Source organism: Triturus cristatus, chromosome 3_1, assembly GCF_964204655.1.
Source record: "Triturus cristatus chromosome 3_1, aTriCri1.1, whole genome shotgun sequence".
Lineage (NCBI taxonomy): Eukaryota > Metazoa > Chordata > Amphibia > Caudata > Salamandridae > Triturus > Triturus cristatus.
In genome coordinates this window covers 522,546,086-522,556,661 of record NC_140583.1, presented here as the reverse complement: position 1 = coordinate 522,556,661, position 10,576 = coordinate 522,546,086, and the positions used below count along the sequence as shown (strand labels likewise).

General features: G+C 44.4%; 1 protein-coding gene across 1 annotated transcript in view; it reads right to left on the bottom strand.

Annotated features, from left to right (window-relative positions):
- Positions 1-407: 407 nt before the first annotated feature.
- The window catches only part of LOC146860530 (uncharacterized), a 421,554-nt gene continuing 411,385 nt past the window's right edge, over positions 408-10,576 (bottom strand). Inside the window, exon 5 of the transcript XR_014979157.1 lies at positions 408-1,231. The gene's annotated coding sequence lies outside the window, so the exon portion shown is untranslated. The remainder of the gene's footprint in view (positions 1,232-10,576) is intronic.

The following is a 10,576-nucleotide window of genomic DNA, read 5'->3' as shown; positions in this document are numbered from 1 at the left end:
AAGCAGGGTAAAAACTTGGATGGGTATAGGAATGTGTTCTTTTGTAGTGGATACTGTTTAAACAAAAATAAGAATTCTTAACTTGAGCCCTGTCACAGATAATTTCAAGTTTTAAAAGTGAAACATTGATTTCAGGCTTATGCTAGGTCGAACTTTAACCCCGTGACTGCCGTAATGACCAACCACACGCCATGCAGTTCACCGGAATATGTAGATACACTGGGAGAACAGGGGTTAAATTAGGCCAAAGGTTTAGGGATATGGGGGCGGGAGGGTAAAATAAATAAAATGTGCGATGGATTACTACATTCATCAGCAAGGCAGGAATTTAATGTGGAATTAAATGTACAATTAGATTTGGTCAATGAGACTGCTATAAAACCAGAAAAAATCGTATTACATGAATGTAAAATATATTATGTGTTTTTAATTTGCACATTGTAAATTCTGGTTATTACATACATTTTGATCGGATCTTTAAAAACTAATTTTTCCGATTTATTGATAATTCCCCTTTTTCAAACACTTACAAAAAGATCGACCATAAATGTAACACAGGCGATGCAAGTTAATACATTACATTTTAGTTTCAGGTTTCAGCTAATATGGGAACTACGGGACATCTAGTTATGCGCTCATAAACAGATTGAAAGTAACCTAGAGTTGAACTGCTCTGTGGTGACCACAAAAGTTTCTGTGTGTTTTTCCAGTTTGACACTATTCACTTGCAAAGTCAAAAGGAAATCCGGCTACGGTGCAACATAGAGGAGCATCTCAATGTAATATCGTAGCAAAATAAATATTTGGAGAAACTCTGAACTGTGGCATCAGAGAAGCATAAAATATCACCTGGCGGTAGACTAAGGTACTTCACCAGACCAACACTCTGTGACCAATGCAGAATCAAAGCATATGCATGGAGGCAATTATGTCACCATGGCATCCGAAGAGGCCACTCGTATGAACAAGTGTTCTCTTCTCTGAAAAAATTAAAACGCATGCATTTGCTGTAAAATATAGAAACATATGCAATCTGGGATATTATAGCAAAATATTATTTTCTCCTTGGTTGGGAAAGAAAAGGTCTCCTTTCGTAGCTCGAGAGAAATCTTCTTTTGTTCGAGCAGCCATCTCAAGCATTGTCCTTCTGCTCTTGATCTAGGATTTTGCATCCCTGGGATCTGAAGGGGTCTGTCAATCACAGCTGTCGTATACTTCCTGTGGATGGCGTCTAAAAAGAGAAAATAATTTCATTGACTTCTTTCTCATTTCAACCATTTACAATTAAAAGAAAAGGTAAATATCTGTCAAAATCTAACCATTAATACTAAAGACAACGTGCATGTACTCTCGATAGGTAAAATATTGTTTGATAAATATCATATTCCAATAAGATGCGCAATAAATATGGCGAAAACAGGTTTGGTCCCATTTTAAATGTTGTCAGATTCCATAGAGCTGAGCACCATGGAAGAAAAGAGCAATCTAAAGTTGCTTCATTTTTCCTTATAAAAATTTTTTTAAAACGTATTTTAATGTACTTCTTGGAAACTTGGATAATGAATTTTCTTTATGCAATTAATCGACAACAGCAAAGTGAGAGACCAACTATCCCAAAGGTACACATCCAGGGATGCCAGTGTTTCTCTTCCTCTGAAAGCATGAGAAATCCTTCGTCAAAAACTCTGTATCATCATTAATCCCCAAATCATCCAACACTTTTTTTTATAAATGATTCAAGTCACTTGGCACATTGAGACATTGTGTAGTCGGTTGAATGGGGGGGGGGGGGTGACCCCTGTTCAAGCAACAGGTACAATTCCTGTCAGGGTGAACCACAAAAAGCCACTAAATTAACCTGTGCTTAACCCTTGGTAGCTTGTCACAAAACGCTGTCAGGCTTAACTTAAATGCAATGTGTAAAGTATTTATGCAGCACACAAACAGTAATAAAGTGAAAACAAGAACAATCTCACACCAATTTAGAAAAATCGAATTCTAATAAATTATTTCACACCAAAACAATAAACATACTATCGGTAGAACCGGAGTTATGAATTTTTGAAGTTTTTAGAAAAGATAGTGCCTAAAAGATCAAAGGGCAATCTCCGGATATCTAATTGTGCAAGAGCTGGTCAAATGTTGAAAAATATGGCTGACCGTGATAGAGCGTGGGTCCGATATAAGAAGTGGGTTGGGCCTGGTAGGCACTTACCTATGGACATTTTTAAGAAAATGTTTTGAGAAGGTAAAATTCAGTTGGGCAAGGCTGCAGGCGGTGTCTGAGGAGAGCGCATCATCGTCGGGGAGCCATTGAACGAAAGTTCCAGTGAATATTTTTATGTTTGGACTTATTCACTTTTTTGGACGAATATCTCCGGAAGGACTGCGCAGGAGACTGTAGCCAACGAGAGTTCCAGGAGGCCGAATGACCCTGTGGTGAAGGACTGCTGAACAGGATATGCTGCGGCAGAGAAGAACATAGTGGGAGCTACCCCGTAGTCAGGCTGAGCAGCGATGTACCTTAGGCGGATCAAACAACAGGTTTGTCCTGTTCTTCCTTTGGTTCTCAGAGAAGTTTTTAACCAACATTTTTTGAAGTCCCAAGTTTTAGGTATTGGCTATCTGGGTGCTTTTAACACCCCAACCAAGGGTCCAGGACTGGAAGGACATCACTCGGGTGTTCAGGACTCACTTAGGCTAGGTCTAGATGGAGGTTCAATATGGTGGGAGCCTTTAATGTCCCTGTGGCTCTGAACAGGAAGCCAGCAAACTAGCCCTTGGTGTCACCCTGGTAACTTTGAGTTCAAGTGATGAAGCAGGGCGCAAAGAGCAGGGCAGGCCTCCAATGGTTCAAGGCAGGTTCCTGGCAGCAAAGCAGTCCTTCCAGATCCAACAAAGCAGTCTTGTGGAGTACACAGCAGGCCTTCCCAGGTCCAGAAAATGAACTGAAGATTGGGTCTGAGGGTCCTTTTTTTATACCTGCCGCCTTCTTTGAAATTGGAGACGTTTCTAGAGGTTTCTCTTTGAAGTGCTTGGAATTTCCTGACTCGCCTGCCCTGGCCCCAAGCAGTCTCCAGAGACAATGCAGTGGTGACCAGAACTTTGTGTGAAGACAGAGCACAGCCTATTTAGTTGCAATTGGGGTTGGGCCCAGACCACCAGTATAGCCCATTCAGCCATGCCTAATTCTTCTATTGTGTGATTGACTGGGAGGAATTCACAGAGTCAAAGTGCCAGCTGCACCCAGTCATGTGACCTAGGACAGGCTGCAGGCCCCAAATTTCAAAGGGAAGGAAAATGGCAACTTTCTAAAAGTGTCTTTTTCAATTTTGTAATTTAAAATCCGACTTTACCATTAAAAATGATTTTTAATTACAATTTCACAGAAACTAAACATGAAATGCCTATCTGTTCCTAATCAAAAGTTAGCACTTATTAAATGTAATAAGAAAACCCACTACCAGGACATGTAAAACTTAAAAGTACATGTCCAACCTTTTAATTGCAATGCACCCTGCCCTATGGGCTACCTAGAGCTTACCTTAAGGGTGGCGTGTGCAATAAAAGGGGAGTATAAGGCTTGGAAAGGGGTTGTATTGCCAAGTCAAACTGACAGTTTAAAACTGCATTCATGCTGCAATGGCATGCCTGGGACACTTTTTAAGAGACTACACAAGTGGATCGCACAACCATTGCTGCAGGTATACTAGTATTTTTTATTGTACATGCCCAGGGAATATTGTATACCACTCTAAAAGGGACTTATGAGTAAATTAAATGTGCTCATCAGTTGTAAATAAGTAAATTAAATGTACTCAACAGTTGTAAGCCAATTGTCCCATGTTAGGGTAGTGAGCACAAGCACGTTAGCACTGGTTAGCAGTCCTAATGAAAACAAAAATGAATGTTAGGAAAAATGGAGGGAAAAAGGCAAAATGTTTGGGGAAGACCACCCTAAGGCTGACTGGTCTAACACATACATTTGTGCAAATGTCTTGGAAGATTTTGAAAACTGATAATGTTATTAAATTCAAACATTTGTCGCAGTAAATGGACTCCAATTCTCTGCCATTGACCGGCTACTTCATATAGTAAATGCTAAGGGAGCAGCCCATTACACCACTATGGGCAGTAAACAGAAGTGGAATTTTAAATTTGCTACAAAAGCCAATGCAGATACAAGTAACAGTTTGCTTCATCTAGAACCTTGTCTTTAAAAGCACCTATCCTATTTGATGTCACCTAAAGACTTACAACCAGCAGTATTTTCTTGAAACAAAGCATAATATGAGTAAGTGAATGATCTTGTTTACCAAAATTCTAAATAGCATATTGATATAGACTCCTGAGGCGGAAGCCGGGAGATTTTAGCCGAGTTTTTAAAAATATTGAAATTGCCACCATTGTTTTCATCTGTGTCACGTTGCTCCCTGGGCACTTCCCCCCCTGCATACCTGCTGAAACATCCTCGCGCAGCTCCTGATCACGCTGCCGCAGGTGGGAAAAAGATACAGCCGCCATCAGCCTCGCTAACTAGGACAAGCCCACTGCTGGGAGGCCACGCCCCCTTTCTCTATAAAGGCGCACTGATTTGACGAGCGCACTTCAGAGAATAGACTCCTGAGGCGGAAGCTGGGAGATTTTAGCCGAGTTTTTAAAAATATTGAAATTGCCACCATTGTTTTCATCTGTGTCACGTTGCTCCCTGGGCACTTCCCCCCTGCATACCTGCTGATACATCCTCGTGCAGCTCCTAATCACGCTGCCGCGGGTGGGAAAAAGATACAGCCGCCATCAGCCTCGCTAACTAGGCCACGCCCACTGCCGGGAGGCCACGCCCCCTTTCTCTATAAAGGCGCACTGATTTGACGAGCGCGCTTCAGAGAATAGACTCCTGAGGCGGAAGCCGGGAGATTTTAGCCGAGTTTTTAAAAATACTGAAATTGCCACCATTGTTTTCATCTGTGTCACGTTGCTCCCTGGGCACTTCCCCCCCTGCATACCTGCTGATACATCCTCACGCAGCTCCTGATCACGCTGCCGCGGGTGGGAAAAAGATACAGCAGCCATCAGCCTCGCTAACTAGGCCACGCCCACTGCCGGGAGGCCACTCCCTCCTCCCCACTACAAAGATGTGCATTTGTAGAACGCGCAGCGGACGAGCGCAGCGGGCACGCCAAAGGTAAGCCCGTCTGCGCCCGCCGCGCCAAGGTAGCGTAATGGGCCAGTTACGCTGCCTGCCCTGGCCCTTATCCTGATCGGCTTCCCATTGGGGGCTCCTACTCCAGGGAGGCGCTCATCCGAATAGGCGAGCTCCATGCGGATAAAGGAACTCTCTCCCTGTCACTCACATCGCACCCTCGAGCCTACTTTCTGTGTGACGATCGTTTAAAGTGTGGGCTTCTTAATGTTAGGTCCCTGCCTAAACATAGTATGGAGATCCAACTCTTGATTGAGACTCACGAATTGGACATTCTTTTTATGATGGAAACTTGGACCCGTCCTGACTGTTTGGTTGACTCTGGGTTTGCGTGTCCTCCTGGGTTTAAATTCCTACACACCCCTAGGCCTACTGGTAGAGGCGGGGGAGTGGGAGTTATTTTTAGAGCTTCTTGTTGCATCAAGGCCCTTACTTTAGACCTTACTCTGGGGACTGAGCTGCTAGGACTATCAATACAGACCCACTCCGGGTCTAATATCACCGCAATAGTATGCTATCGCCCGCCAGGTTTATTTAGCCTTCAGCAGCAACAAGCATTACTAACTACCCTAACTAATATCGCCCTCTCCCATCATAAGCTTCTCATCCTTGGTGATTTTAATCTCTGGTGCAACGGGACCCTTGATTCGGGTCTCGGGAACCTAGCCCAAGCCTGTGATAGTTTTGGTCTTTCTCAACTTGTCACTAAAGCCACCCATACAGCTGGTCATCTCTTAGATTTGGTCTTCGCGGCCCCCGACCTGGTGGCGATGGGGGATACCTTACCTATGGATTGGACTGAGCACTCACTCGTTAAATTCTTTATTCACACGAGCAGCGGTCCTCATAAAACCCCCGTGTTGTCTACGGAAATTAAGATTAGAGACTGGAGGGCCCTCATTTGGCGGCACCTTACCGGTGAGGTGTTCCATTTGGAACAGCCCTTCGATGAGAAGTTGAACATAGATGAAAATTACACCTCTCTCTGCACCAGAATTACTACGGTCCTCGATGCCCATGCCCCGTTAAAAACACATAGCTGCAAGGGCAAAGACTCTGCCCCCTGGTTCAATGACGAACTAAAAAATTTAAAGCAAGGCTGTAAACAAGCGGAGAGAAGGTGGAGACGCGATTATAATAACACCTTGAAAGAGCTCTGGAAAACCAAGGTCTCTACCTATAAGAATCTGATTAAAAAATCTAAAACTGAATACTATTCCTCGCTGATTTGCAACACCATCAACAACTCCAGGAGTATTTTTAACATACTAAACAGCGTCACTAACCCGGAGTGCTCCAAGAATGCGATTGTCCCGTCCCAAGATCTTTGCGACAACCTTGCCGCATTTTTTAAGGAAAAAATCGAACTCATCCTTAAAGACCTGGACATGCCTCCGGAGTTTGGCCCCCATCTGGCCTGAGCCCTGTTTTTCCAGTAGAACGATCGACTGGCCTTGCCCTGGCTATGAGTGAACCGCTACTCGAGTTCCCGCTACTTACTTATGAGGCCTTCACTAAATTAGCCAGAGGGATCGTCTCTGGCTCTCCTTTGGATCCGGTGCCTCCCAAAATTTGGAAGGAATTTGAGGATGAACTATTCCCCCTACTTCACCAAGTCTGTAACCAATCTCTGGTGACTGGTACTGTTCCAGCTCAGTGGAAAAGGGCGTTCGTTTCTCTTCTGTTAAAGAAGCCCTCCTTAGACCCTGACTGTTCTAAGAACTATCGACCCATCTTCCCCGCCAAGATAGCTGAGCGTTTGGTCAGTAACACTCTTTCCAACTATCTCGAACGCCATCTATTATTAGATGGGGACCAATTCGGTTTTCGGCCTGCTCATGGGACCGAAACAGCCCTTATCACCGCTATGGATGAGCTTCAAAGGCGTGCAGACAGAAGACAGGCAGAGTTCCTGATCCTGCTCGACATGTCTGCCGCCTTTGACACGGTGAACCATAGGATCCTAATGCGGCGGCTGTGGGAGTGAGAGATACCGCACTGCATTGGCTCCATTCATTTTTGCAGGATAGGCAGCAGGCAGTATCCATGTCACCTTTCCAGTCAACTTTTTCCCCGGTAATACATGGAGTCCCTCAGGGCTCGGCAATCAGCCCAATTCTCTTTAATATATACCTTAGACCTTTGATCTCTCTCATCAAAAGCTTCGGCATCAGGATTGTGAACTATGCCGCCGACACGCAGATGATTTTCTCCCTGGAAGGTGATGACTCAACCTCCGTAGAGGCTTTACATAATTGTCTGCGTGAAACGTCTAGTTGGCTGAAGGATAACTCCCTTCAGTTTAACGCAGGAAAGACGGAGGTGCTTTTCAGCGCAGGTACTAGGATTCCCCAACCTTTTCCAACTAATTTTTGGCCTCCGGAAACGAGGTCCAACGTACGGCCGGTGGAATCTGTGCGCAACCTTGGGGTCATGTTGGATCAGAGGCTCAGCATGGAGACGCATGTTCAAAAAACGTCTGCCTGCTGTTTTGCCATCCTTCGCTCCCTAAGGAAAGTCTTGCCCCTCTTACCTACCCTTGCCCGCGCCCAAGTGGTCAGATGTACCATTCTTAGTAGGTTGGATTACTGTAATGCCCTCCTGCTCGGGTCCCCTAAGTTCTTGCTTGACAGGCTCCAGAGGGTCCAATCAGCTGCTGCTAAACTGGCTTTGAGGTTGCCGAGAAGTTCTCATGGAGCGTCCGCATTGGCAAAACTGCATTGGTTTCCTATAAGACAGAGAATTCATTTTAAGGCCCTCTGTATAGTTTTTAGGGCTCTCCATGGAGCTGGTCCAGCTCCTCTGCAATCTAAATTTGCCTGGTATACCCCATCCAGACAGCTTCGATCTTCTGTCGCTAAACTGGTAGTTGTTCCTAGATTCAGGAAGGTCAGAGCCGGGGGCAGATCCTTCGAAGTGACTGCCGCCAGACTGTGGAATACTCTCCCTATCGAGATTAGACACACCAGCGAACTCCTCCCCTTCAGAAGGAAGATTAAAACCTGGCTTTTCCCTTGCTAGCCCGCTCTCATTACAGTCTCTTTTTCTTTCAGCGCCAGGATGCCTGCAATGGTGACAGCCGCGCTTTACAAATGTCTAAATATATATATGTATGTTTGCAGAGATATCCAATAATATCATCGAAGGTTCTGTAGTGGATAACTTCAATGTTCTGGCCTAAATCCTATCCTTACATGCTCATTCAAAGTTCTTCTATTTTCAAGTAAAGGTCCAAGAATACATGTATTTTTCATAGAAAACTCATACTAAATGTGCCTTGTAGGTTATTATTAAGAAAAGTTAAAATTAATGACAAATAGAGAAGATTCTGTCTGGATCTTTCTTCCTCCACCTGTCCTTTCGCTTAACAGGTCCCCTCCCTCCCATGTGTCCCTCTTCATAATGATTTGCACTAACCCTGCTCTCCACTGTATACTCCAGTCAAGGTCAAGCTCTCTGCCAGAAGATATCAAAGAGGAGGATCCCATGGGTTCACTCTTGCTTAGGGTCAGAATCATTGCCCGCGCCTCCCTTGTCCCTCTGTCCATATGTCCATGTGTCTTTCTCCCTGTGTCTGTCTCTCCTTGTGGTATTGGCAGTAGCCAAGTCTCTGGTTCCAATTTCCCTGTCTCTTTGTAGCTATGCCTGCAACCCTTGTTAATGGTTCTCTGTTCCCTTGCCTTGTCTCCTTAGTCTTGTGTTTCTGACCTACATCTCAGTGTCAAAATCTCCCGTTTAACTGTCTATCTATCCTTATCCCAAAGTCCTAATAGTGGCTGTGTCTCTCTGTCCTATTATCATGTATTGTTGTACATGTCAGTTTGTCGTATGATGGTGTCTGTGCCAGTGCATGACCATTTTGACTGCATGTGGTTAAACGTGCAGTTGCACATGCCAAGAGTGAAACTATCAGGAAGGTGACAGTGCCAGCTTGGATATAGGTGCCAAATCAAATGCAGTTCAGCTAGGAGTATTCAAGATCTGGCAGTGCCAGCCCCCTCCGATGATATCAAAGCTTAAGAGTTGCAAGCTTAGTTCTGGGTTAGACCCTGTCCACAGTAGTGTGGTGCAATTCAACAAATAATGCATTTGGCAGAAGACACTTTACACCTTAAAATACTTATAAGAGTCATGAAAAAATTGCCATCTTACCAATAACAGTGAAAAAATTGTCCAAAGTTCTATTACGTTTTGCAGGCCTCTAAGCATCTGCCTACATTCAATTCTTCATTGTCATGGATTCTGTGCACTACCTGGATACCCAAAAACTTCAGTGCTCTGGTTTGCCACAATATTCCAAAACTGGAAAAGTCATGTATGTCATAATGAATTCATTCCCCGGCAGGGAATAGACGGGATTTGGGCCAGTTGGTCTTTAAGCACACAACTCTGCAAACTCATCTAATACAAGGAACAATTGTAGGATGTTCTCTTGGGCTCCAAACAATACACTAGTGTGCACCTACAGTCGTGGCTCCTGCAGGTAAGTGCAGTGGGGCGCTGGAGGGTAAGTCGACAGACTACGGAATAGGATTTATTTATTAATTTTCCCTATCCCGTCATATGTCAGTTTCTCCCCACCCTGTGCCCCACGCCCGCACCCTCACCGCACTTACCTGCAGGAGCCGTGACTGACAGAGGCATAATAAGGGCATTATCCTTACCCCCTGCACTCCAGTCACACATTTCCTCCCCAAGTATCCGTGCCAACGGTGCCATGGAAAGAAGGACGAGGAGTGGTGAGACCCTCATCAGGCTTGCCAGCTTTCAGAAATCACTCACGCGCTAAAGTGAAAGTGAAGTAACTTATTCCAACCAATAAAACAGGGGTTACAATGATATCTCAACATCGCAAAGCGAATGTTCCATCTGATCGACTCAAAGGCCATCTAAATATCTAGGGAGTAGACTAAGAAATCTCCTTCACTCTTCTCTAGAAAGTTCCAAATCTGTGCCAATCTGCTTAAGTTAAAATTGTATTTCTGCCCGTAACAAGTCCAGATAGGTGTGGATGTACCAACGATGTCATAGCTGCCACATGTCTCGCTGCCATAGCTTTTGTGATAATGTGTATATCCATATTGGGAATCTATAAGACCTGTAGTCTACTGGTTCCTCATTGGGTGCAGGCAACATTATAATTATAATGTATTGCTTGGAGGTTGATAACCCATATTTAAGTCTTATTTCACACCTCCAGAAGCATTCCCAGCAATTTGTCAGGCGTCCCTTGCTAGAACAGACCTCATTTGGTAGGCCATCTGAGACTGAAGTCTTGCTCTTTTGCATGCCCTGTAGAATGTTACCCAGTTGTAATCTATTTAATGGTTCTTCCAATTTCTCAGTTAAAAGGGAGTGGGAAGCACTAATAGT